This window comes from Palaemon carinicauda, chromosome 23 (assembly GCF_036898095.1).
Source record: "Palaemon carinicauda isolate YSFRI2023 chromosome 23, ASM3689809v2, whole genome shotgun sequence".
In the NCBI taxonomy this organism is placed as follows: Eukaryota; Metazoa; Arthropoda; class Malacostraca; order Decapoda; family Palaemonidae; genus Palaemon; species Palaemon carinicauda.
The window spans coordinates 104,773,044-104,796,835 of NC_090747.1; the positions used below are offsets into that span (position 1 = coordinate 104,773,044).

Below are 23,792 nucleotides of genomic sequence, written 5' to 3' on the forward strand. Positions count from 1 at the left end.
TTTGAAAACAAGGGCCTCATGATTCACACGATCAAAGGCAGCACTAAAATCAAGGGCAATCATGTGAACTTCCTGACCACAATCAAAGGATTTCTGTACAATCATTGGAGGGCATCACATGCTCCAAGGCCTTCACAAAAACCAAATTGCAAACTGGTGTCTATCTATTGGATAGGATTAGGAACGAAGTAGTGAAGATGAGAACAAGTTTAAGAAAAGAATTAGCAGCGAGAGTGGATATGACTGTGTTGAGGTAGTCTGACCATGTAGAGACTGGAAAATGGCTGTCTGCTGAAGATGATGATTAATGCAAGAATTGATGGGAGAAGTACAAGATGAAGGCCTATATTTGGGTGGATGGATGGAGTCAAGAAAGCTCTCCGTGATAGGAGGATAGATGTGAAAGTAGTAAAAGAGGGTGAAAGAAGTAAAAAAGGGTGCTAGAAATGAAAATGAATGGAGAGCGATTGTGACTCGGTTCAGACAGGCTCTGCCGCTTCCTCCAGTCGCCTTGGTGACCACTGAGGTAGTAGCAGTAGGGGATTCAGCACATGAAGTTTCATTGTGGTGGATAACAAGGGAAGGTAGGCTGTGGCACCATTGCAGTACCAACCAAACTTGACTGAATTCCTCGTCAAGCTGGGAGCAAAGAATTTTTTTTTTTTTTAATCTCTGCTACCACCCAAAATTTGGGGAAGTGCCTTGGTAGATAGATGAAAATTTTGCAATCAAGGATGACTTAGAACTTTATGACTTTTTATATACCGTAGTTAAGAGAGATATTGTCAATGAAAAGATTAGGATGTTGAGGAGCCACTTTCCTTGAACTCTTTACTATAATAATTAGGGTTCAGTATTCAGCTTCATGTACAGTTGTCTTCAATAATTCTGATACTTTACATAGGAAGCAAAGGAGAAGTCTGTGTACCAGAATTAATGAAGCCAATTGTACCTTAATTTACACCATATACTAATTTTAGCTAGATCTCTACTAAAGGATTCAGCAATCACATATCTATATTCAGACCCCAGCAATTAAGACTTGGGAGACTGAGAAATTTCTCTTAAACGCCAGTGAGGCAGCCACTCCCCTAACTTAATGGGCTCTGGGTTGTGCTGCCTCTGGGTCTCCGTGAAAAGACCTCGCAATAACTTTCTTGAGCCAGCAAGGGATGGTGTTGCGAGAGGTTCTCTTCTTTACCTTGTTGGTACTAAGGAAGAGATGACGGAGACGCTGTCTGAAAGGTCTGGTGCGCTTCAGGTATTTTCTTTAGCGCCCTGACTGGGCATAGTAACGACTGGTCTGTATCCTGTGTTACCTTATTGAGGCTGGAAAACTGAAATTCTCGAAATATCTCATCGGTAGATGAAGGATTATGAGTCTAGCCACCAAGGCCGGTACGAAGTTGCGAGACACTTACCCACCCATCCCCTAGAATGGGTGACGACGTAAGACAGACCATGTAGCTCACTGATCCTTTTAGCCGAGGACAGAGGTACAAGGAAGACTGTCTTAAGGTTCAGAAAGTAGCCTGAGGCCCTTAAGGGCTCATAGGGCAGCCCCTTCAGGGGACATCAGACACATCTCACAGTGATGGTCTAATCTCAACAGGGGGGCAAGATCACTCAAAACCCCGAATCAAACAAGGTGATGTCTTCTGAGGCGGAGAGGTCAATCCCTTCTCAGTCTACAGATTAGGCTCATGGCTGAGCGATAGCCCTTAATCGCCGAGACTGAGAGGAGCTTTCCCTCACTGAGGTACAAAAGGAAGTCTGGGAACTACTGATTCCTTCTGGGAACTACTGATTCCTTCCTTTTGAGAACCCAATTGCTCCACATGGTCGCTGTTGTAGCCGTTAAGAAGTCCATCGTCTTGGTCCCAGCAGTTAGCAAACTCCTACATGTTTTCTCTCGTGAATGGGAGGAAGGTTCTCCCAAAGGAGATTGCCTAAAACAAGCTTTCTCCCTGCTCTATGGGGGAAAAGTGTAGGCGTAATAAACTCTCTCTCACGAACGAGGGTGAAGTCCTCCCAAAGGAGGATATCGCCTAAGGCAAGTTTTCTCCCCGCTCTTTGGGAAAGTCTAAGCGTAATAATTTCTCTCTTGCGAACGAGGGTGAAGTCCTCCCGAATGAGGGCATCGCCTAAGAAAAGCTTTCTCCTTGTTCTACGGGAAAAAAGCATAGGCGTAATAATCTCTCTCGCGAATGAGAGAGAAGTTCTCCCGAAGGAGGACATTGCCTGAGCCAAGCTTTCTCCCAGCTCTTATGGGAAAAAAGTGAAGGCATAATAGTCTCTCGCGAACGAGGGAGAAGTTCCCCTCGAAGGAGGAACAAGCCTTAGACTTGCTTTTCCCCAGCTCAAGGGGAGAAAGCACAGTCTTCGGGGACGAGATAGTTGAGGCAAAACTCGTCGAGCTGTCCGCAACTTTTCACGAAGGAGGGCAGGTTGCTGAATGGCTGAAGTGGGGAAGCTCTCCCTCGGAAGGGAGGTGGTTCTCTCACGCAGCCCAATTCAGAGGAAGGTTATCACTCCCTTGTAAGGGGAGGTTCTCCAACCCCTGGAGGCGAACCTCCTGGCAGCAATCTATGCTTCCCAACAACCAGTAGATCAAGTTGCAGGTTGACAACGAGTGCTACCTCGTAACATGGGCACCTCATGAGCTGCCACATGAAGCGCAGGATAATGAAGAGAGCGGCCGAAGCCATCGACATTGTGTTCTACGTCGCTGATATCTGGGCGTTTTTTTTTTTCTGCTCTCTAACACGTTTCCCCTTTTCCTTCTGCTCTCAACCAAAGAGAAGAAGGGCCAAACCCCTGCACCTTCTTCCGAGGTTTTCGGGACACACTTAATCTTAACTCATTAGGGAGCAAAGGAACTGGGGAGGTTGTCCTGTCTGAAACACGAGAGCTTGGGATTGACCCCGTGAGTGTATGACCGGAGATTGCGTGAGAACACCTTGCGTGACGAGAGTTTGAAGACTCAGCCATAAGAGTAAAACTCTTGATGGTCATGGGCGCAGTGTTGGTTGAGCGCACGCGAACACTCCACGCGAAAAGAGTCCGAAGACACACTGTCATAAGAGTAAAACTCTTGGTGACTTGTTTCATGAGAACCAGAAGGTTCAGTGTGATCGTGTGCCCCTAGAGGTTGTGTTGCGAGAACCCGAAGGGCCAGATCCTTGTCACGAGACACCGAAGTGTCAGCGTGACTAAATGCACAAGAGCCCAAGGTTTCAGCAACTTGAGTTGCGAGAAAACGAAGAGATAGCGCACCGGGAAACTGAAGTTTCCTTGTCACGAGACCTCAAAGGGTCAGAGATCGAGAAGTCGAAGGCGAGAGCGATCTTCTGTGAAGATAAGAAGTGAAAGCGAGGAGAAGCGCTCTTTCAGACTTTTCTAGAGCAAACGGAGACCCTCAAACTATTATGCGAAGAAGAGGGTTCGAGGTCAGGACGTGCTTTGCCCTTGGCCGCGCTCCTGCCTTCTTAGATGATCCCTCGCAAGAAAAAGACGACAGCGAGGCAGAACGATGATGAGAGGAACGCTCTTCTTAGGTTTGTGCCAAAAGCGTTTATAGTCTCGAGGTGAGACAGAAGGCGAGGAAGAGCGAGAACGATGATGTCTCTTCCTATATCGCCTGTCTCTTCGGCGAGAACATCTAAGTGAAGGTGCGCTAGCTCTCCTTTTCCTCTTCTCTCTCTCCCTCCTGACCTCCGAAGAGGGCGATGACGAGGAGAAAGCGCTCTTCTAATGTTTGTGACGAGAGCGCTTATAGTATTGTGGCGAGACATCTCATTAAGAGATAGAAGGCGAGGGCTATGTCGCCTGTGTCTCCGGAGAGAATGTCTGGGCGAGTTTTCCTCTCCTCTCTCTCCCTCCTAGCCTCCGAGGAGGAGGAAGAGGAGGAGGAGGAGGAGGTGGTACTGCGATGTTTGCACTTGCGACATTGTAATTTGTAGATGCGCAACGGAGTGCGAAGTAGGCGCCGCAGGAGCTTAAGTTACTATATCCACTAAAACTTACGTGGGCGCTGACTGAGTTGATGGGACGTAGGCGAGGTCTGGAACTCCCAAGGGTTCCAAAACAGAAGGGACCTGCTGAGGCACTACCTTGCCCGTGAGGAACTGGTTCCAAACTTCCTCTGAAGGAGAACCAGGAAGTCCAAGGGCAGGCCATACCGCTCGTACATGATCTGGAATGGAAGCAGTAACAGAGTCATTCCCGGTGGCGGAAAGTATTGCCCCACTGGGGGAGGCAACGTGATCTGCCTGACCAAGAGGAATGGGAATGGTGCCACTCTTCCTCTACTTCCCCCCGGAGGGAGGCAGGCGAGGAAGAGTCTGAAGGGAGAGATCGAGAGGCCAAAGAAGAGGTCCACGACTCCTTACCTTTGACGGCGATCCTGGAAGTAAAGAGTCCTTGGACTTCCTATTCTACCTCTCTCAAACTTCTCCCAGTGAGAGGGCGACCAATTCTACATACTTGGCAGGGGGAGCCTTCAGAACACCTATGACCTCTGTACCCAGGGCATAGGGAAAGAGGATCCACAACCAGAGGCGACATAAAGGTGCCCGGAACACTTCCTCATAATAGAGGACATCACATCTAACAAAGAAAAAGAAAAAAGGATTAATCAAAAATCCAAAAAAACAAAGTCTAGTCTGCCAGTCAAACAAAAGCAGGAGCAGCGGTGTTACCACTGCGACGGCTAGAATTCGATTGAAGGTAAACAGTAGCTACCGACTGGCGGTCCTCCCACCACTAACAGGTTGGTAACTACCTGCCCGGTCGTTAATGACCTTAAGGTTTTTCTGCCGTATTTTCCAGCTCGTGCTAGAATATCTCCTATAGTAAAGAATGAGGGTTTGTATCTAGTGTAGGAACAAATACAAATTATCTACAAATTTATAATGTCCCGTAACTGGAATACAAACCACACTATTTATTAGGGGTGACTCACCCATTAGGAAGGGTGGACGTCCCTGACAATCTGGCCTTTGGCCTTTCCCGGGGGCTCCTTATCTGAGTATGTTAGTACTCAAAAATAAGGAGTCCCTGCCCTTGCTAAAACCTTGCTATGCAAGGTCCACGGCCTACGCAAGCTGTGTTGAGACATGCAGAAGTGTGACTGTCTAGGTAAAGTTATTCAGAGTCTATTGTAGGAAAAACCTGATGTAACCAAGACTTTCCCAATACCACCTCACCAGGGTATGGGGACGCAACAGTATTAGCTTAATACTAGGTACACAAGGGAGCATGGTTTACCTGCAGTGGTTTGAGGTCAGCTTATGCAGAGAACCCAGGATGCTGCTTTCCCCACGTGAGGGTAGGATGAAGAAAAGAAAAGAACCAGTCAAATCTTTTCATTCACACAGACTAAAACCAGGTAACAGTGCCCTCAACCTTCTCCTACTTGTCCAATAAGGAGCTTGAGGTATACAACCAGCTGTTGTGCAGCCACCACCAGACCGATTGAGATCGTATTGAGTTCCTGTGGGTCACGTCTTGCAGGAGAAAGGTTGTGAAAGTCACCTAGAGCATTCACATCCTTTCTTGTAAAACTTGCGTCACAGAGTAATCTGCTAAGAAGGACCAGGGGCATAGCTATGCCCTGACATAGTGAGTCGTCATGTTGAGATGATGTTTTGGTGATCCTCCTCTAGTCTCTCCCAGTGCTGATAACAAGAGAAGGGACCAGGATGGGCTGTTGCCGTTTTCTTGAGGTAGAGTTATATCTTACCCTGGGTATAGTAACGGATGATCTGGATCGTCCGTTACCGAGTGGAGACTTGTGTAGGATCCGTCACCTCTGGAGACTGTGTCTGGCGACATACTCAGGGACAAAACTGAACATTGCCTTTTGCCCTTCTCATTAATGGGCGATGTGGAAAGAGACCATGAAGTTCCTTGACTTGTATGGTTGTTGTCAGAGTGTGTAGGAACATTTTTTTCTTAAATCAGGTGAAAATTTGTTGCCTGGTGAAGTGGAACATAAGGAGGTCTCTTTAGAGTTTGGAGAATTTGAACCATGTTCTGAGAGGAAGGTCTCAATTCCAACTGGAGAAAGCCAAGTTGTAAGTCCGTATGAGTTAGAAAAGGTCTATCGATGAGAGGATGTCCCTTCCTTTCAGTTTGAAGTGAAGGATCAAGGTTGAGTGATCATCTTTACCTGTCAATACTGAATAGGGGATCTTTTCCTCTTGTATATACTCGAGGATTCCGCTATTGATGGAATAGAGGTATTTTGTGGAGAGAGAGAGACTTTCACATGACACCAACCACACAAGATGTTATACTGTCTGGTAGACTGATGCTGAGGAATTCCTCAGATATCTAGACAAACTTTTCGCAAAAGAGGTACTGGGTAGTCTCCAGGCGTACAATCATAGTACTTGTAAAGCTATAACTTGTGGTAGGTGTCAAAGTGGGTTGTCTGATGTGGAGAGGGTTCTCTTGGAGAGACTATTATGAGCTGCAAAAGGTTTGGAAACCGTTCTGCGTAATGACATAGCGGAGCTAGGCGAGTCCTTGAGAGGCTGACCGATGTTCTAGCCTTCTTGAGTGTCCTTCTCCAGACAAAATAGGGACGAGACGTAAACATCATTGTTGCACCCACCGTTGTTGGCCTGTTTTTTTTTGCCAGAGCGCCTTGGGGTCTAGGGCTGGGGTGCAACAGCAGCCTGAGGTTCAGGAGCGTTGCGAACAGATCCCTAGTTGGAGGACCCCGTAAAGTCGCGACTTTGTTGGCTACAAGGCGATCCAAAGACCATTCGGTATACCTTATCTGAGATGCTGTGCACAGATTGTCGGCGAGCACATTCCTCTAGTCTGGAATGAAGCGGGGTGATAGTGGCACCGAATGGACTTTGGAAGTTCCTTCTTGCTTACCGATGTGAGCCTCTATGTGGTGTGAGGTAGTGTCGCCCATCACATCACTGAGTGGTCTGTTAGGAACCGATGAGGCTACTGAAGGACCGGAAAGTTGACCTTCATCTCTTTCGGACTCTGTCCAGAGGGTTGAGGTCGTGTGGTGCAGCATTATGGTCCCTCCTCTCTTCTTTTGATGTGTTCTACGAACTGCTGGCGAATTGCCGATGATCGGTGAATCGGCGGTCTGAGCCGAGGATGGTAACTGACAGGCAGATGAAGGTCTGGTCAGTCAGCCAATGAGTTGGTAATCTGCTTTGAGAGCCCTAAGAGACAGCAGAATGGTTTAATGATAATCAGTTGGTGATGGTAAGCCATTGATGATCAGCGATCGATCGCGGACCGTGATCGGTGAACTAGACATCAGCAAGCTGACTATGGTCCCTCCTGGTTGGTCAGAGATCAGCAAGCTGCCGGTGAGCTGGTCAGAGATCAGCAAGCTGCCGGTGAGCTGGTCAGAGATCAGCAAGCTGCCGGTGAGCTGGTCAGAGATCAGCGAGCAGAGTTCAATGATCGATGAAAGACGAGCTACCTGATCAGCAAGCTGTTGACTGGTTATTGACTAGCAATTGGAACGCAAGCAATCGGAGATCGTTAGTCATTGGGGGACTAGAGGTCAATCATCAAGTTGAGCTAGCAATTGGCGATCGGCGAGCTGGCGATCTGGTGATCGGTGAGCTGGCGATCAGCAAACCGTGAACTAGCCATTAACAAACAGTGATCTAGAGATCAGTCTGTTGATGCTTTCTTGCTTGCTGACTGTGGTCTGTCAAGGAAAAAGAAACTTCAGAAGAGACAGGGACCAAGGATTCCCAGTTTTGATTTGCCTTAGAAGATGGAATCTTCAGGATCTTGAATACTTCTGTTAAGGCTCTTTCCTCTTTTCCTGGAGGCCATGTTATGCATTTGCGGGGAGAGGAATGGGGCAATGGTGACCTGTCCAAAAGTTTTATTCCTTTTTTCTGCCTATTGAGCCAGTGTGCAGGAAAGTACTGGTGCGATGGCACATAGGATGATGCTAGTGCTCAGTTTCTGCTGAAGTGCAGTTTCCGGTGAATGCGCAGAAGAGCGCTAACAGTCAAGCGCTGGTTCTTTCTGAAGAGTTGGCGCATTGGCGAGCGCAAGTGAGCAGGAGGGAGCTGGATATGAGAGCGTAGGAGCGCGCTGGCACGCAGTAAGGCACTGTGTAGTTTTGTGCAGTCTCCCTAGAATGCGACGAAGCATGTGACTGGTTGCGCAAGGGTGGGTGCATTGGCGCACGCGCGGAAGACTGCTGGTGCGTGTGCAAGACTGCTGGTGCGCGTGCAAGACTGCTGGTGCGCGTGCAAGGCTGCTGGTGCGCGTGCAAGGCTGCTGGTGCGCGTGCAAGGCTGCTGGTGCGCGTGCAAGGCTGCTGGTGCGCGTGCAAGACTGCTGGTGCGCGTGCAAGACTGCTTGGCGCGCTGCGTGCGGGCGCGGAAGACCATTGTTGTTGCAGGAAAACCATTGGCGCGCCTGCGCGGAAAACAATTGGCGCGTGCGGAAGACAGTTGGAGCGTGCGTGCGGAAAACAGCTGGCGCGCGCAGAAGCAATGGTGAGCATGATAATGCTTGCAGGAGGGAGCTGGTGATCTTCAGAAGAGTCCAGGACCGAAGTCTAAGGACTAACTCTAGCGTAAAGCAGCGCTGGTAGGTCGGCAGGTCAGCTGGCAGGGCGACTGGGATGAGCCCTTTGGAAGGGCAAGCATCCATGATGGAGATTATAAAAGGTCCACGGAAGAGTCCAGGACCGAAGTCCAAGGACTAACAGCGGCGTAAGGTTGTGTTGGTAGATCAGTAGGTCAGCTGGCAGGACGATCAGGAACTGGGATATGCCCTTTGGAAGGGCGAGCATCCACCGATGGGGACCGTAAAAGGTCCGCGGAAGAGTCCATGACTGAAGTCCAAAGGACTACCTGCGGCGTGAGGTGGCGTTGGTAGATCAGCAGGTCAGCTGGTAGGACGATCAGGAACTGGGATGTGCCCTTTGGAAGGGCGAACTTCCACTGATAGCAACAGTGAAAGGTCAATAGAAGAGTCCAGGACCGAAGTCCACGGACTAAGTTGCAGCCCAAGATTGCGCTGGTAGGATGATCAGGAATTGATGAAGCCCATGAGGGCCGGTGGACCAGCAAGCTGGCCTTAGGAGGAGTCCAGGACCGAAGTCCACGGACTAAGTTGCAGCGCATGGCTGCGCTGGTAGGTCTGGAACTGATGAGCAGAGTGATCCTCCAAAGAGATGTCTTTATGAGTGGCCTCTCTCGTGAACGAGAGAGGTGAACACTTCGTAGAAGACTTGATGATGCCCATGATGACGCCCGTGAGGACCGGTTGATCAGCAAGCTGACCTTCAACAGTAGCGATCCTCTGAAATGGAGTCTCTATGAATGGCCTCCCTCGCGAACGAGAGGGGTAAATAATTCGTAGAAGAGACTTGCCAAGACTGTGCTCTGCCCCTGAAGGAAGAGACACCCAGCAAGGGGGGAGAAAAGTCTGGGCGAAGGCAGCAACAGCAGTCAGAGACGATGAATTTATTAAGATGTGGGAAGTTCTCTCTCGGAAGGGAGAAACAACCTCACACCTGGGGAGGAAACTTTCCCTCGGAAGGGAAGTTGTCCAACACCTGGAGGCGAACCTCCTGGTTAGAATTCTAAGATGATCTGAAGTGCTGGTCATGTTGTCATGGGAATACTTATAAGAGAAGGGATGACGCCCATGACGACGTCCTCTGAGGGACGGCAGTGCCAGAAGATTCCCCAGGCATGAACAGAACAGCTCTGCTTCGTAAGTACTCTTAGTCGAACAAAGAACACTGCATAGTTAACTGGGAATAAATAAAATTAATTATTTAACAGAAAAATTCCCTAAGGAGAAACTCCGAAGAGGAACCCCGAGGGAACAAAATAAAGATAAGTATTGCGCCCTTCCTTCCCCAGTCGACATCCATGGGAAAAGGGAGGAGCGAAATAACTGTAATAAAACAATTAGAATAGCGCCAACGTTATCCCTGCGTGTCGTAAGAGGCGACTAAAAGGGACGGGACGAGGGGGCTGGGAACCCCCTCTCCTGTAGAGTATCCTGTGAGACAGCAACAAAGAGATGGAGCTGGGGGGAGAGTGACTGCTCCCCGCACTCTAGTTTTGGGGTGTTTGAATGTGCGTGGATGTAGTACGATAGAGAGTAAAAGATGTGAGATTGGAAGTATGTTTAGAAGTAGAAGGATGGATGTATTGGCCTTGTGTGAGACAAAGATGAAAGGAAAGGGTGAAGTGATGTTTGGTGAAATGTCTGGTAGAGTGTCTGGGATTGAAAGGGGAAGAGCGAGAGAGGGTGTGGCTTTATTGTTGAGTGAATGGATGACAGGTAAAGTAGTGGAATGGAAGGAGATATCATCTAGGTTAATGTGGGTAAGGGTTAGGTTGGGTAGGGAATGTTGGGCGTTTGTCAGTGCGTATGGGCCAGGTAGTGAGAAAAGTGAAGAAGAGCGGAATGAGTTCTGGAGTGAATTAACTAGGTGTGTAGAAGGACTGGGTAGAAGGAATTATGTAGTTGTTATGGGTGACTTAAATGCTAGAGTGGGTGCTGGAGAGGTAGAAGGTGTCATTGGGAAATATGGCGTACCAGGTGAAAATGAGAGTGGTGAGAGACTGGTAGATATGTGTGTTGAACAAGAGATGGTAATAAGTGCTAGCTTTTTTAAAAAGAAAGATAAAAATAAGTATACATGGGTAAGAGTGGCAAATGGAAGAGTAGTAGAAAGGGCATTGATGGATTATGTGTTGATAACGAAAAGAATGTTTGGAAGATTGAAAGACGTGCACGTGTTTAGGGGTATGGCTAACGGTATGTCTGATCATTTTTTGGTGGAAGGAAAATTGGTTGTAGCAAAAGAGTGGGGGAATAGAGTAGGTGGATGTAAAAGGGAGCTAGTGAGGGTTGAAGAGCTAATAAAACCGGGGGTAAAAAGTAAATATCAGGAAAGGTTGAAAATGGCATATGACGAGGTGAGAGTAAGAGAAACTGGTAATTTAGAGGAGGAGTGGAAGTTAGCAAAAGAAAATTTTGTTGGGATTGCAAGTGATGTATGTGGCAAGAAGGTTGTTGGAGGCAGCATGAGGAAGGGCAGTGAATGGTGGAATGAAGGAGTGAAGGTAAAAGTGGAAGAGAAAAAGAGGGCTTTTGAAGAATGGCTGCAGAGTAATAGTATAGAGAAGTATGAAAAATATAGAGAGCAAAAGGTGGAAGTAAAGCGCAAGGTACGTGAGGCAAAGAGGGCAGCTGACCTGAGGTGGGGTCAGGGACTGGGTCAGTCATATGAAGAGAATAAGAAGAAGTTTTGGAAAGAAGTGAAGAGAGTAAGGAAGGCCGGCGCAAGAATTGAAGAGACAGTGAAAGATGGAAATGGAAGGTTGTTAAAAGGAGAGGAGGCAAGGAAAAGGTGGGCGGAATATTTTGAAAGTTTGCTGAATGTTGAGGATGATAGGGAGGCAGATATAATTGCGGTTCCAGGTGTTGAGGTGCCAGTGATGGGAGATGAGAATGAGAGAGAGATTACAATAGAGGAAGTGAGGAGAGCACTAGATGAAACGAGAGTAGGAAAAGCATCGGGTATGGATGGTGTGAAAGCTGAGATGTTGAAGGAAGGGGGTGTGACTGTACTTGAATGGTTGGTGAGATTGTTTAATGTGTGTTTTGTGTTGTCAATGGTACCAGTAGATTGGGTCTGTGCATGTATTGTACCACTATATAAGGGTAAGGGAGATGTGCATGAGTGTTGTAATTCAAGAGGTATTAGTTTGTTGAGTGTAGTTGGAAAAGTGTATGGTAGAATACTGATTAATAGGATTAAGGATAAAACAGAGAATGCAATCTTGGAAGTACAGGGTGGTTTTAGAAGAGGTAGGGGTTGTATGAATCAGATTTTTACAGTTAGGCAGATATGCGAGAAATATTTAGCAAAAGGTAAGGAGGTGTATGTTGCGTTTATGGATCTGGAGAAAGCATATGATAGAGTTGATAGGGAAGCAATGTGGAATGTGATGAGGTTATATGGAGTTGGTGGAAGGTTGTTGCAAGCAGTGAAAAGTTTCTACACAGGTAGTAAAGCATGTGTTAGAATAGGAAATGAGGTGAGCGATTGGTTTCCGGTGAGAGTGGGGCTGAGACAGGGATGTGTGATGTCGCCGTGGTTGTTTAACTTGTATGTTGATGGAGTGGTGAGAGAGGTGAATGCTAGAGTGCTTGGACGAGGATTAAAACTGGTAGGCGAGAATGATCATGAATGGGAGGTAAATCAGTTGTTGTTTGCGGATGATACTGTACTGGTAGCAGACACAGAAGAGAAGCTTGACCGACTAGTGACAGAATTTGGAAGGGTGTGTGAGAGAAGGAAGTTGAGAGTTAATGTGGGTAAGAGTAAGGTTATGAGATGTACGAGAAGGGAAGGTGGTGCAAGGTTGAATGTCATGTTAAATGGAGAGTTACTTGAGGAGGTGGATCAGTTTAAGTACTTGGGGTCTGTTGTTGCAGCAAATGGTGGAGTGGAAGCAGATGTACGTCAGAGAGTGAATGAAGGTTGCAAAATGTTGGGGGCAGTTAAGGGAGTAGTAAAAAATAGAGGATTGGGCATGAATGTAAAGAGAGTTCTATATGAGAAAGTGATTGTACCAACTGTGATGTATGGATCGGAGTTGTGGGGAATGAAAGTGATGGAGAGACAGAAATTGAATGTGTTTGAGATGAAGTGTCTGAGGAGTATGGCTGGTGTATCTCGAGTAGATAGGGTTAGGAACGAAGTGGTGAGGGTGAGAACGGGTGTAAGAAATGAGTTAGCGGCTAGAGTGGATATGAATGTGTTGAGGTGGTTTGGCCATGTTGAGAGAATGGAAAATGGCTGTCTGCTAAAGAAGGTGATGAATGCAAGAGTTAATGGGAGAAGTACAAGAGGAAGGCCAAGGTTTGGGTGGATGGATGGTGTGAAGAAAGCTCTGGGTGATAGGAGGATAGATGTGAGAGAGGCAAGAGAGCGTGCTAGAAATAGGAATGAATGGCGAGCGATTGTGACGCAGTTCCGGTAGGCCCTGCTGCTTCCTCCGGTGCCTTAGATGACCGCGGAGGTAGCAGCAGTAGGGGACTCAGCAGTATGAAGCTTCATCTGTGGTGGAAATGTGGGAGGTTGGGCTGTGGCACCCTAGCAGTACCAGCTGAACTCGGCTGAGTCCCTGGTTAGGCTGGAGGAACGTAGAGAGTAGAGGTCCCCTTTTTGTTTTGTTTCTTGTTGTTGTCGGCTACCCCCCAAACTTGGGGGAAGTGCCTTTGGTATATGTATGTATGTAAAAACAGAATTACAATTATTTAATTCAGCTAAGAATATTCACTAATAGTGAGAAACACTGATCCTCTGAAGGGAAATATTCCCTACGGACTAAAGGTGAAAAGATAAAATTACAATTATAATCTCACTAAAAATAATTGAGACAAACACTCGGAAACGCAACCTAACCCGCGAACGGGAAAGGAGCTCTTCCCAATAGTACACTGTTGTTGGAAGGTGAACGACCTTAAGAAGAGAAAGACCCTAGTCAATCTCTGAGAGGCCACATTCCCTTCGCTCAGCAATCCATGTTTCCCATAGGAAAAGGGAAAAGGCAAAAACAAAAGTTGAATGAAAAGGGTCCAGGTGATGACTATTCCCCTGCGGATGCCGAGTTAAAAGTTATATGCTGACGGGAAGACCGATGAACCAGAGAGGGAGAGGTCGTTCCCCACGACGTGGAACCGAGCTGGTCTTGTTCCGGTGCTAATGTACGCAAGTGTCGTTGTCGTATATGTATCACACGCACAGGACAAACACTGAAAAGTTAAGTTATCACATTTATATACACGTATATATATGCATAAACATTAAGAATGTTTTCATATATATATACATGTATAAGAAAATGTAAGTTAAAAGATAAAAAATGTCAGTCCAGATAGGTGACGAGGGAGAGCAGAAACAACCACACTCCATCCGAGCCAAAAGTAAAGTGGGGTAAATCACAGGTGTGTGAACGGGAGTGGTAGAAAGCTACCCCGCTACCCCCCGCTAACTAGCAGTGTGGGTAGTTAACCCTCGCTAAATTTTAATGGCTCGTCATTTCAGCTCCGCCGAAAGTATAACCCCTAATAAATAGCGTGGTTTGTATTCCAGTTATGGACCAAACCAATATTAGCAATTACCTGTTAACTTGCTGCTTTAGTGTAAATTATAACTCAAATCAACTGCCATTCTTAATAAAAATACATAGCATACCGTATATTTCCGCGTATAAGGCGACCTTCATATAAGACGAGGTACAAAATTTGAGCAAATTTTTATGAATCTCTCATATCGGTAGTATAAGACGACTGCTCAGTCATATAACCATCTGAGTATAGCCTAGGCTAGCTTTTGCAACACCAGATATCTTATTAAATATAGGTTATGTAAAGATGATGATATTACTTACTGTATCATTATAAATTAAAAATAAATGAAATAAAACAAATCCTTTATTGTTTTCCTACAACGCGCGTCACCTAGCCTGCATTGTTTTGTTTACGCTCATCAGCTGCTCCCGTACGAAATGCCCGTTCCTCCTCTTTCTGCTTCTTCTTTTATGTTCCTTGCGAGTTTGTTATAAAAGCATATAATAATGTAAAGGTGGAAAGTGTCATAAAATAATTTAAAAAATACGTTATCTTAAATGCCATGGATGGCAGTGAAGACGATTTATTGTACGAATGCAATGGCGAAGCCAAAGTCAACTCACTGGAACCGGACTGGAATCCTTACGATGATGGCGTATATGATAAATCTCGTGATATGTTCGAACAGCTTTTCGAAACAGACAGTGATAACTGTGAGTTTTAGTGGTGTTAGATTTATACATGTCGCAGGTTTGATGTTTAATATTGATTGGAAATAAAGTTTTGCAAATTTTTAGGTTTTAAATGCAATACTGTAAAGTACCGTAATTTTTATTGAGAAATAAAGATTGTACCGTTTGTAATCCAAAATTGTTATTTACAGCTAAAAATAATAATTTTCAAACAAATAAATAATATGATATCCTATATGTTATTACTATTGTAATTAACACTAGCATTAAAATTACTGAAGAGTTAGCCAACAGCGCAACCAATACTCGATGTTTACATTTTCTCAGCTGTGCTCGTATGGTTAAAAGTAGGAATTATTCCTCGAATTTATCATTTATGGCATTTTTTGTAGATATGCCAATAATATATACGGTAAAAATTGTTTCATTACTTTCATTATACATTTATATATATTAATGTAAATCATTTCATGTGTCGGTGGTTATCGCACCTCAACCTAGGCTAGCCTACTGATAAACCAGACATAGAATTCAAGGTGTGATATTTATAACGGTAGTATAAGACGACCCCCCATTTTTAATGGTTAAATTTTGGAATATAGGGTCGTCTTATACGCGGAAATATACGGTAATTGCTATCGAGTGATATTCTAACAAAACCATTTATGTGCATTTTCTCAAGTTGACAAGTGCAAAAATTCACACACTTTAACATCAGTCTACAATTTAGAGCACCTTTCTTTATACAAATTTTTTGTATAAACTTTTCAAAATGCACATAAATAAAACTGGTATAACTCAGTCTAAATCCTTCTGGCCATCAAGCTGTGGGCCAAGCTCTCACACCACTTGTCCCTACCTGAAGACCTATGCAAAATGACAAATTCGCAGAAAATTTGTATTTTTCTCTAGCTAATACAAACCTTACGTTACTTACAATGGATATTCTTTCAGCAAATCTGGAAGGAAGCCAATTAGACTTTTTGGTGCGAGGTAGCAACCCTACCCAGTGTGGCGGTGGCTAGGGGTACCAGCGCCTGTATATATACACTCACTGAGTGGTGAACTAGTCACTTTTCTCTTCAGCTTGTAGAGAGCAATTATCTCTCCTCCTCCAGGTTGCCACAGACATGGACAAACATTGTTGTTTGCGCTTATTTTATGCCGACACACTTTTTTTTCAGGTGTGATTGTGCTTCTTCATCGACACTCCCATGCGAACATGCCCTGGTCCAAGAGGATGCATAACTTACCTAAAAGTAAGGACTTACTCAGTTTCATTTTGTTATAAAGTACAGTATTGTAATACCTCAATGTCTGGAGACATTAGCTCAAACAAAAAGTATAAGCATGAAATAATATCAATAATAGTGAACCAAAGATTTTGTTTTAAGCTTGGAAGAGTTTTCAACTAATAAAATACTGCACATAAATGTGTCAATAATGCAACTTTACATATATGCATAATTATCCTACCTGATCAGTTAGAATAAATAGCAAAATATAGTCCCAGGTCTGTGCTAACACCACATTACCTTCTAGTACCACCTACTAAAAGATATTACTCATTTGGTGGTGGCAGCAGCAAATCTTGTGTGACTTGCAGGATTTCCAAACTCTAGTGCCCAATTGGGTTGCAGTGGTAATCTGAAAAATACAAAATACAGTAAATCTTTTTGTCTATGGAACTTGAAAAACTGAAGTGACACAGTTTTAATTTACTGTAAACATTTGAGAAAATATACATGAGGCAGATAAAAAGTGTCAAAAACGGTTAACATTAATTTGGCAAAAATCAACTGTAACAGTCTTTAAACAGAGATGACAAGTACATATTACAAAAATACACTGTATACAGTATCATAAGTAATGGGGACCTTGGTTTTTTTTTTTTTTTAAAGATAGCCCAAGCCATTTGGATAAAATCAGGCTCTAAACAACTTCGCAGCCGGCATAAGAGCATCACAAGCTTCAAATGTTTAAATGGATAGAATAAATCATGAAAACCCAGAATAAATTGACTAAGCAATTGTGATACCCAATAACACAATCCTGATAAAAAATATTTGGTTAAAATATGGTGATAAATTGTGTAGATCTTTAGAGTGTGGGGAATTGGCTTAAGATTGTGATGAAATGAAGGGAGCTGACAAAATATCAAGGCCTGGCCCTTTTTCCCTTTTGGGGCCCCTGGGCTTATAGCATTCTGCTTTTCCAACTAGGGTTGTAGCCTAGCAATTAATAACAATAATATGCTATAAATCAATATAAGCCGACACTCGGCATAAGAAAGTAAAAGTTCTAGGTTAAAACTTTGTAATTTTATACAAACCAACATCCCGTCTTAGCTTGTAAGCTTAAAATAACCAGGACAGGAGTTACTCTGGACACCCAGACAAACTGACTGGAGATTGGGTTAAATTTTAGGCCACTAAATTATTTCTGTATAACTTTCTCTTGCCTGACCTTTATGCATCAGACTTTCGTAAAAAAAAAAAAAAAAAATGCTTGGCTCAATAATTGATAAAATTTCTCCCATAACTGGCTGAAAATAAATTCTTTTCTAGGCTAATGAAGCATTTCTGTACCTTACGAGGTCTGTTTGACTATGTTTCCGAGGAAACTTTAATCTTTTCTTTAAAATGAAGCAACATTAAAGTGATAAACATCAACAAAATAGGAAGGATTCAACATCTTTTCCCAAACAATTAGACTGAGACTGTCATATCTGACCCAATAGTCATCCTTCTCAGATTACTCAAAATCACCGTGAAATGACCACTATTGATTGATATTAAATGACCGTCTCTTGTATATACAGTAACTTCAATTTTCATATAATTATAAGTGGGCCAATGTCCAAAGTTGCGGTGCTAGGTTTCCCAAAAACACTATACATTCTTGACATTATTATTATTACTAGTTAAGCTACAACCCTAGTTGGAAAAGCAATATGCTATAAGCCCAAGGGATCCAACAGGGAAAACTAGCCCAGTGAGGTAAGGAAATAAAGGATATAAGTAATGAACAATTAAAATAAAATTTACAAAACATTAACAACATTAAAACAAATTTCATATATAAACTATAAAAGGACTTATGACGGCCTGATCAACATATAATCATGAGCAGCAAGTTTTAACTTTTGAAGTTTAATTGAACTTTCCGATTAGGAAGATCATTCCACAACTTGGTCACAGCTGGAATAAAACTTATAGAGTACTGTGTAGTATTGAAGCTCATGATGGAAGGCTCCCAGAATTTAGAAATCATAGCACCTATATTCCCGGTGGTCATTAACCTTCAGCCAGAAAGAAAGTACGCAGATTTTATCTGCCCTAGGGTGGTGTTTCTGGTTTGCCAAATATAGGTTAAGGTAGCCTAAAGTACTGCTTTATGTCTATGAGTGAAGGAAACATATGGGCATCTTCACTTCATCACCATTAATGGCTGTTTTCAACTCCAGCATCAAGAAGGATTGGATTGAATTAAATTTGAGAATCTGGGTCAATCCCACCAATGGGTAAAGTGAAGCCATTTGGCACCTACTTGTAACTAGGGAAAACCTTAATGTTGAGTTTGAAGTACAGTACTATTAAGAGGCTTAATAGCAAGATGGAAGTAAGGAATTAAGAACAGAAGTATAGCTAAAAGCTAAAAAGTAAATATATCAAGGGACCAAAAATACACCATTTAGGGTTTCAATTATGTACAAGTAACACCTTTATTGCATCAAGACGAGGGCAGCCAGAAAATTAACTCTCAAGGTAGCACCCAAAAAGCAAAGACTTGAATACATAAAAATACTCCTAATTAGCCTTGAAGAATAAAGTATATCAGTTCACAACATACATAGGAGGGTAAACATTCATCCAGGATAACACGGTATACGATACCTTAATTTCCAGCAAATCTGGAATTCACTATAAGAAATGGACAAGTGCTAGATATTTTGGAATTTTCCTTTGGATGACTAAAAGAGACCGGGGCATAATAACATACATATCAAATGAATAAAATTTTAACACCATTTCCTTGTCTAAATGCATTTTCTACTTTTGGGAGACTAGTTGTGGATTACTGCATATGCGTATTTTGCATTTGCATTTGGCAGCTGTTCTGTTTTTTGTATGATGTAACCAATAACTACTTTTTAACCAATTTAGAGCTAAGTATTTATGCAAATAGTTCCTAGATGTTTTACAACACTCCATTTTCAGAATGACTACAGTCACAATTAGACATCTCCCAAAGGGGAGTTCAATATACTTAGATTTTAGTGAAATTTCATCCATTTCAATAACCGATTATATTTAAAACATATTCCGTTCAGTATACAGCCACTGTTGCTCTCAAAAAAAAAAAAAAAGACTCGGGCAGTTAGCATACGTAGCATATGTACCTCTTGTCAGAACAGAAAAACAAGCAAGAATGTTTAATAACGAGCAATGCAAAATCCATTTGACAGACGCAATATAAATTACCTACAATGATGAAACTTTAATGCCAAGTGCATGAAACATTTTTCCAATTGGATATCTTTAGTTTATTATGCATTTCTGAACACTAACACTACTACAAATAATTAATTTTTGGCATTCCCCCAGCCAAAAACCCTGGTATCCTTCATAATTTCCCTTATATAGGTGGGGATCAGAGAGCTCATAAAAGGGCGGTTTACCCGTGTATTCATGGTCAGAAATGGATAGAAAATATAAAAAGTAGGAAAAATGTTTGGTGCAAGTACTCCAAAAGAAATTAAAGTAAATATATCCTCTTAGGTGAAATGGCATTTGTAAACATGACAAGCAAATTCCCCTCACCACAACCAAGGTCGCCATTTCCTTACTCTTTGGCGAGGTTAGTGGGGTCAGTAAATTTGCTATTTAGACCAGGGATATGAGTTTCCAACATTAAAATAACTCCTGCTTACAAAAGAGCTGGGGGTTTCAAACATTTCTGATCTAAATTTTAATGGATAGTACTGTAGCTTCAGAGATAAAAGACCACATGAACAGAATTAGTGGAGGGGGGCATGCCAACAGTAGGAAATTAGATTATTGGGCGGAAGGAAAAAAAAGACAGTAAATAAAACACATAGAGCAGCATATCCTAACTTAGGCGTATTCCTCCTTACTTTATCTACCCTACACTGTTCCCTAACCAAACCAACAACATATATAAACTCTTCAACAAACCGCATGGGTCCTTATGCTTGGGTTGATACCCTAACATTCAGAAAATGAGGATGATGGAGATTAAATTTCTTGCGAGGATTAAATCTTCCGACATTTTGCATTAGGAAGCATAAAATGTTAAAAAACATTCCCAACAGAAAAGCGTTTGCAACAAGTTTGAACTTCGAAGTTCCACCAATTCTACAGCCAAATCAGGAACCTCAATTCCCAATTGGTTCAAGACGGAATAAAACTTCTAGAATACAGTATATTATCATTATTATTACTTGCCAAGCTGCAACCCTAGTTGTTAAAACAGGATACTATAAGCACAAGGGCTCCAACAGGGAAAAATAGCCAAGTGAGGAACGGAAACAGGAAAAACGATGAAAAATAATGAACAATTAAAATAAAGTGTTAAAAGCAGTAACATAAAAACTTATTTTGTACATAAACTACAAAAAGATTTATGTCAGCCTGTTTAACAAAACAAAACCTTTGAAGTTCTTCCGATTCAACTACCTGATTAGGAAGATCATTCCACAACTTGGTCACAGCTGGAATAAAACTTCTGGAATACTGTGTAATATCGAGCCTCATGGTGAAGGCCCAACTATTAGAATTAATTGCATGCCTAGTATTACAAACAGGATGAAATTGTCAAGGAAAATATAAATCTAAAGGATGATCAGATTTATGAAATATCTTATGCAACATGCACAACGAACTAATTGAACAACTGTGCCAGAGATTAATATCTAGATCAGAGATAAGAAATTTAATAGACCGTAAGTTCCTGTCCAACAACTTAAGATGAGAATTAGCAGCTGGAGACCAGACAGGGAACAATACTCAAAACAAGGTAGAATGAAAGAACTAAAACACTTTATCAGAATAGATTGATCACCAAAATTCTTGAAAGACTTTCTCAAGAAGCAAATTTTTTTGTGCAATTGAAGAAGACAGACCTAAAATGTTTCTTAAAACTCAATTTTGTCGAGATTCACACCTAAAATTTAAAGTCATACAGAGTTAAAGAAACATTATCAATGCTGAGATCTGGACGTCGAAAAGCTACTGCCCTTGACCTACTTACAATCATTTAAGTAGGGTGTTTACCTACCGCCATCATGCTTTCGTTAGTTTAAAGTAGGTTGAAAAAAATTCTAATCCTACCTTTTAAGCTATAACATAGCGATCAAATACCAAACAAAACCAAAATAAGCAAATGCTAATAACTATATTTAGGAATACATCAAGATAACTGCTAAAATCCAGGTTAATCACGAGTGAATTCCAACGATGTTGCCTATGTGACCGGCATGGAAAATCTGGAGATTCATGGAATGGTTGTGTGTAGCTCGCGTGAGGGCGCTAGTGTACACCTGGCTACTCTATCTGCGATTGCCGCGAGTTTTGAATTTCTGCCGAACGTCAGAGGACTAAAGCTATTTTTATATAACCAGCGGGTAAGTTTAATGTTTAAAATCATTTATGTGCATTTTCTCATGTTGACAAGTGCCAAAAATCACACACTTTAAACATCAGTCCACTTTCTTAGAGCACCTTTCTTTTTACAAATCTACTGTATAAACTTTTTAAAATGCACATAAACAAAACTGGTATACCTCAAAGTCTAAATTTCCTGCCTTCAAGCCATGGACTAAGCTCTCTCACTTGTTCCTACCTAAAAACTGTATGCAAAATGACAGATTCGTAGATAATTAGTATTCTTCCCTAACTAATACAAACCTTACGTTACTTATAACGGATATTCTTTTGGCAAACCTCGAAGGTTTGCCAATTAGACTTTTCGGTGCGAGGTGGCAACTTTACCCAGTGTGAGGGTGGCTAGGGGTACCAGCCACCTGTATGTGCAGTATACTCACGTTATGGTGAACTAGTCACTTTGTCTCTTAAGCTTGTAGAGAGCAATTGCCTTCTCTCTTTCCTCCTCACGATTGCCATAGACATTGACGAACATTGCCGTTTGCGCTCATTTTACGCTGACTTTTTTTCAGGTGTGATTGTACTTCTTATTTGATGCTCCCATGCGAACGTGTCCTGATCCAAGAGGATGCACAATTTACCTAAAAGCAAGGACTTACTCAGTTTCATTTTGTTATTCAGTACAGTATTGTAATACCTCAATGTCTGGAGACACAAACCTAGAAACAAAGTATAAGCATAAAATAATAACAAGAGTGAACCAAAGATTTTGTTAAAAGTTGGGAAGAGTTTTCAACTAATATAATACACCACACATAAATGTGTCAATAATGCAACTGTACATATATGCATAATTATCCTACCTGATCAGTTAGAATAAATAGCAAAATATAATCCCAAGTCTGTGCTAACACCACATTACCTTCTGGTACCACCTACTAAAAGATAATACTCATTTGGTGGTGGCAGCAGCAAATCTTGTGTGACTTGCAGGATTTCCAAACAACACTGCAGTGCCTAATTGGGTTGGAGTGGTAATCTGAAAAATACAAATAATACAGTAAATCATTTTTTTATATGAAACTTAAAAAACTAAAGCGACACTATTTTAAATTTACTGTAAACATTTGAGAAAATATACGAGGAGAGGCAGATAAAAAGTAAAAAACGGTTAACATTCATTTGGCGAAAATCCACCGAAAGTGTCTTTAAACAGAGATGACAAGTACATATTACAAAAACACACAGTATACTGTATACAGTATCATAAGAAATGGGGACCTTGGTTTTTTAAAGATAGTCCGAGCTATTTGGATAAAATTAGGCGCTACACAAGTTTGCAACCTGTATAAGAGCATCACAAGCTTCAAATGTTAAAACGGGTGGATAAAACATGAAAACCCAGAATAAGTTGACTAAGCAATTGTGAAACCCAATAGCACAATCCTGATAATGAAAAATATTTGGTTAAAACATGGTGATAAATTGTGTGGATCTTTAGAGTGTAGGGAATTGGCATAAGATTGTGATAAAGTGAAGGGAGCTGACAAAATATCAAGGCCCGGGCTATTTTCCCTTTTGGGGCCCCTGAGCTTATAGCATTCTGCTTTTCCAACTAGGGTTGTAGCTTAACAATTAATAATAATATGCTATAAATAAATATAAGCCGACACTCGGCATAAGAAAGTAAAAGTTCTAGGTTAAAACTTTGTAATTTTAAACAAACCAACATCCTGTCTTAGCTTGTAAGCTTATAATAACCAGGACAGGAGTTACATAGGACACCCAGACAAACTGAGTGGAGATCGGTTTACATTTTAGGCCACTAAATTATTTCTGTATAATTTTCTCTTGCCTGACCTTTATGCATCAGACTTTCAAAAAAAAGAAAAACAAAAAATGCTTGGCTCAATGATTGATAAAATTTCTCACATAACTTGGCTGAAAATAAATTCTCTTCTAGGCTGATGAAGCATTTCTGTACCTTATGAGGTCTGCTTGACTATGTTAATGAGGAAATTTCAATCTTTTCTTAAATTGAAGCAAAATTCAAGCGATAAACATCAACAAAATAGGAAGGATTCAACATCTTTTCCAAAACAATTAGACAGACTGTCATATCTGACCCAATAGTCATCCTTCTCAGATTACTCAAAATCACCATGAAATGAACACTATTCATTGATATTATATGATAGTCTCGTAAATACAGTAACTTTAATTTTCATATAGTTATAAGTCACTCATTTTGTGGGCCAATGTCCAAAGTTGCAGTGCTATGATTTCCCAAACACGCTATACATTCTTGACTAATTATTATTATCACTAGCTAAGCTACAACCCTAGTTGGAAAAGC

The 23,792-nt window shown here is 42.3% G+C and overlaps 1 protein-coding gene and 1 long non-coding RNA gene across 4 annotated transcripts in view; both read right to left on the bottom strand.

The window, feature by feature from the left end:
- LOC137617719 (paxillin-like) overlaps nt 1–23,792 on the bottom strand; it is a 204,877-nt gene that overhangs the window by 82,729 nt on the left and 98,356 nt on the right. The window lies entirely within an intron of this gene.
- Nucleotides 1–23,792, bottom strand: part of LOC137617047 (uncharacterized) — a 34,194-nt gene that overhangs the window by 5,895 nt on the left and 4,507 nt on the right. For all 3 annotated transcript variants that reach the window (XR_011039559.1, XR_011039560.1, XR_011039561.1), the window contains exons 2-5: nt 22,359–22,475; nt 21,877–22,077; nt 16,287–16,457; nt 15,748–16,063 (exon numbers count right to left, since the gene is read on the bottom strand). This is a non-coding gene — a long non-coding RNA (uncharacterized lncRNA). The remainder of the gene's footprint in view (nt 1–15,747; nt 16,064–16,286; nt 16,458–21,876; nt 22,078–22,358; nt 22,476–23,792) is intronic.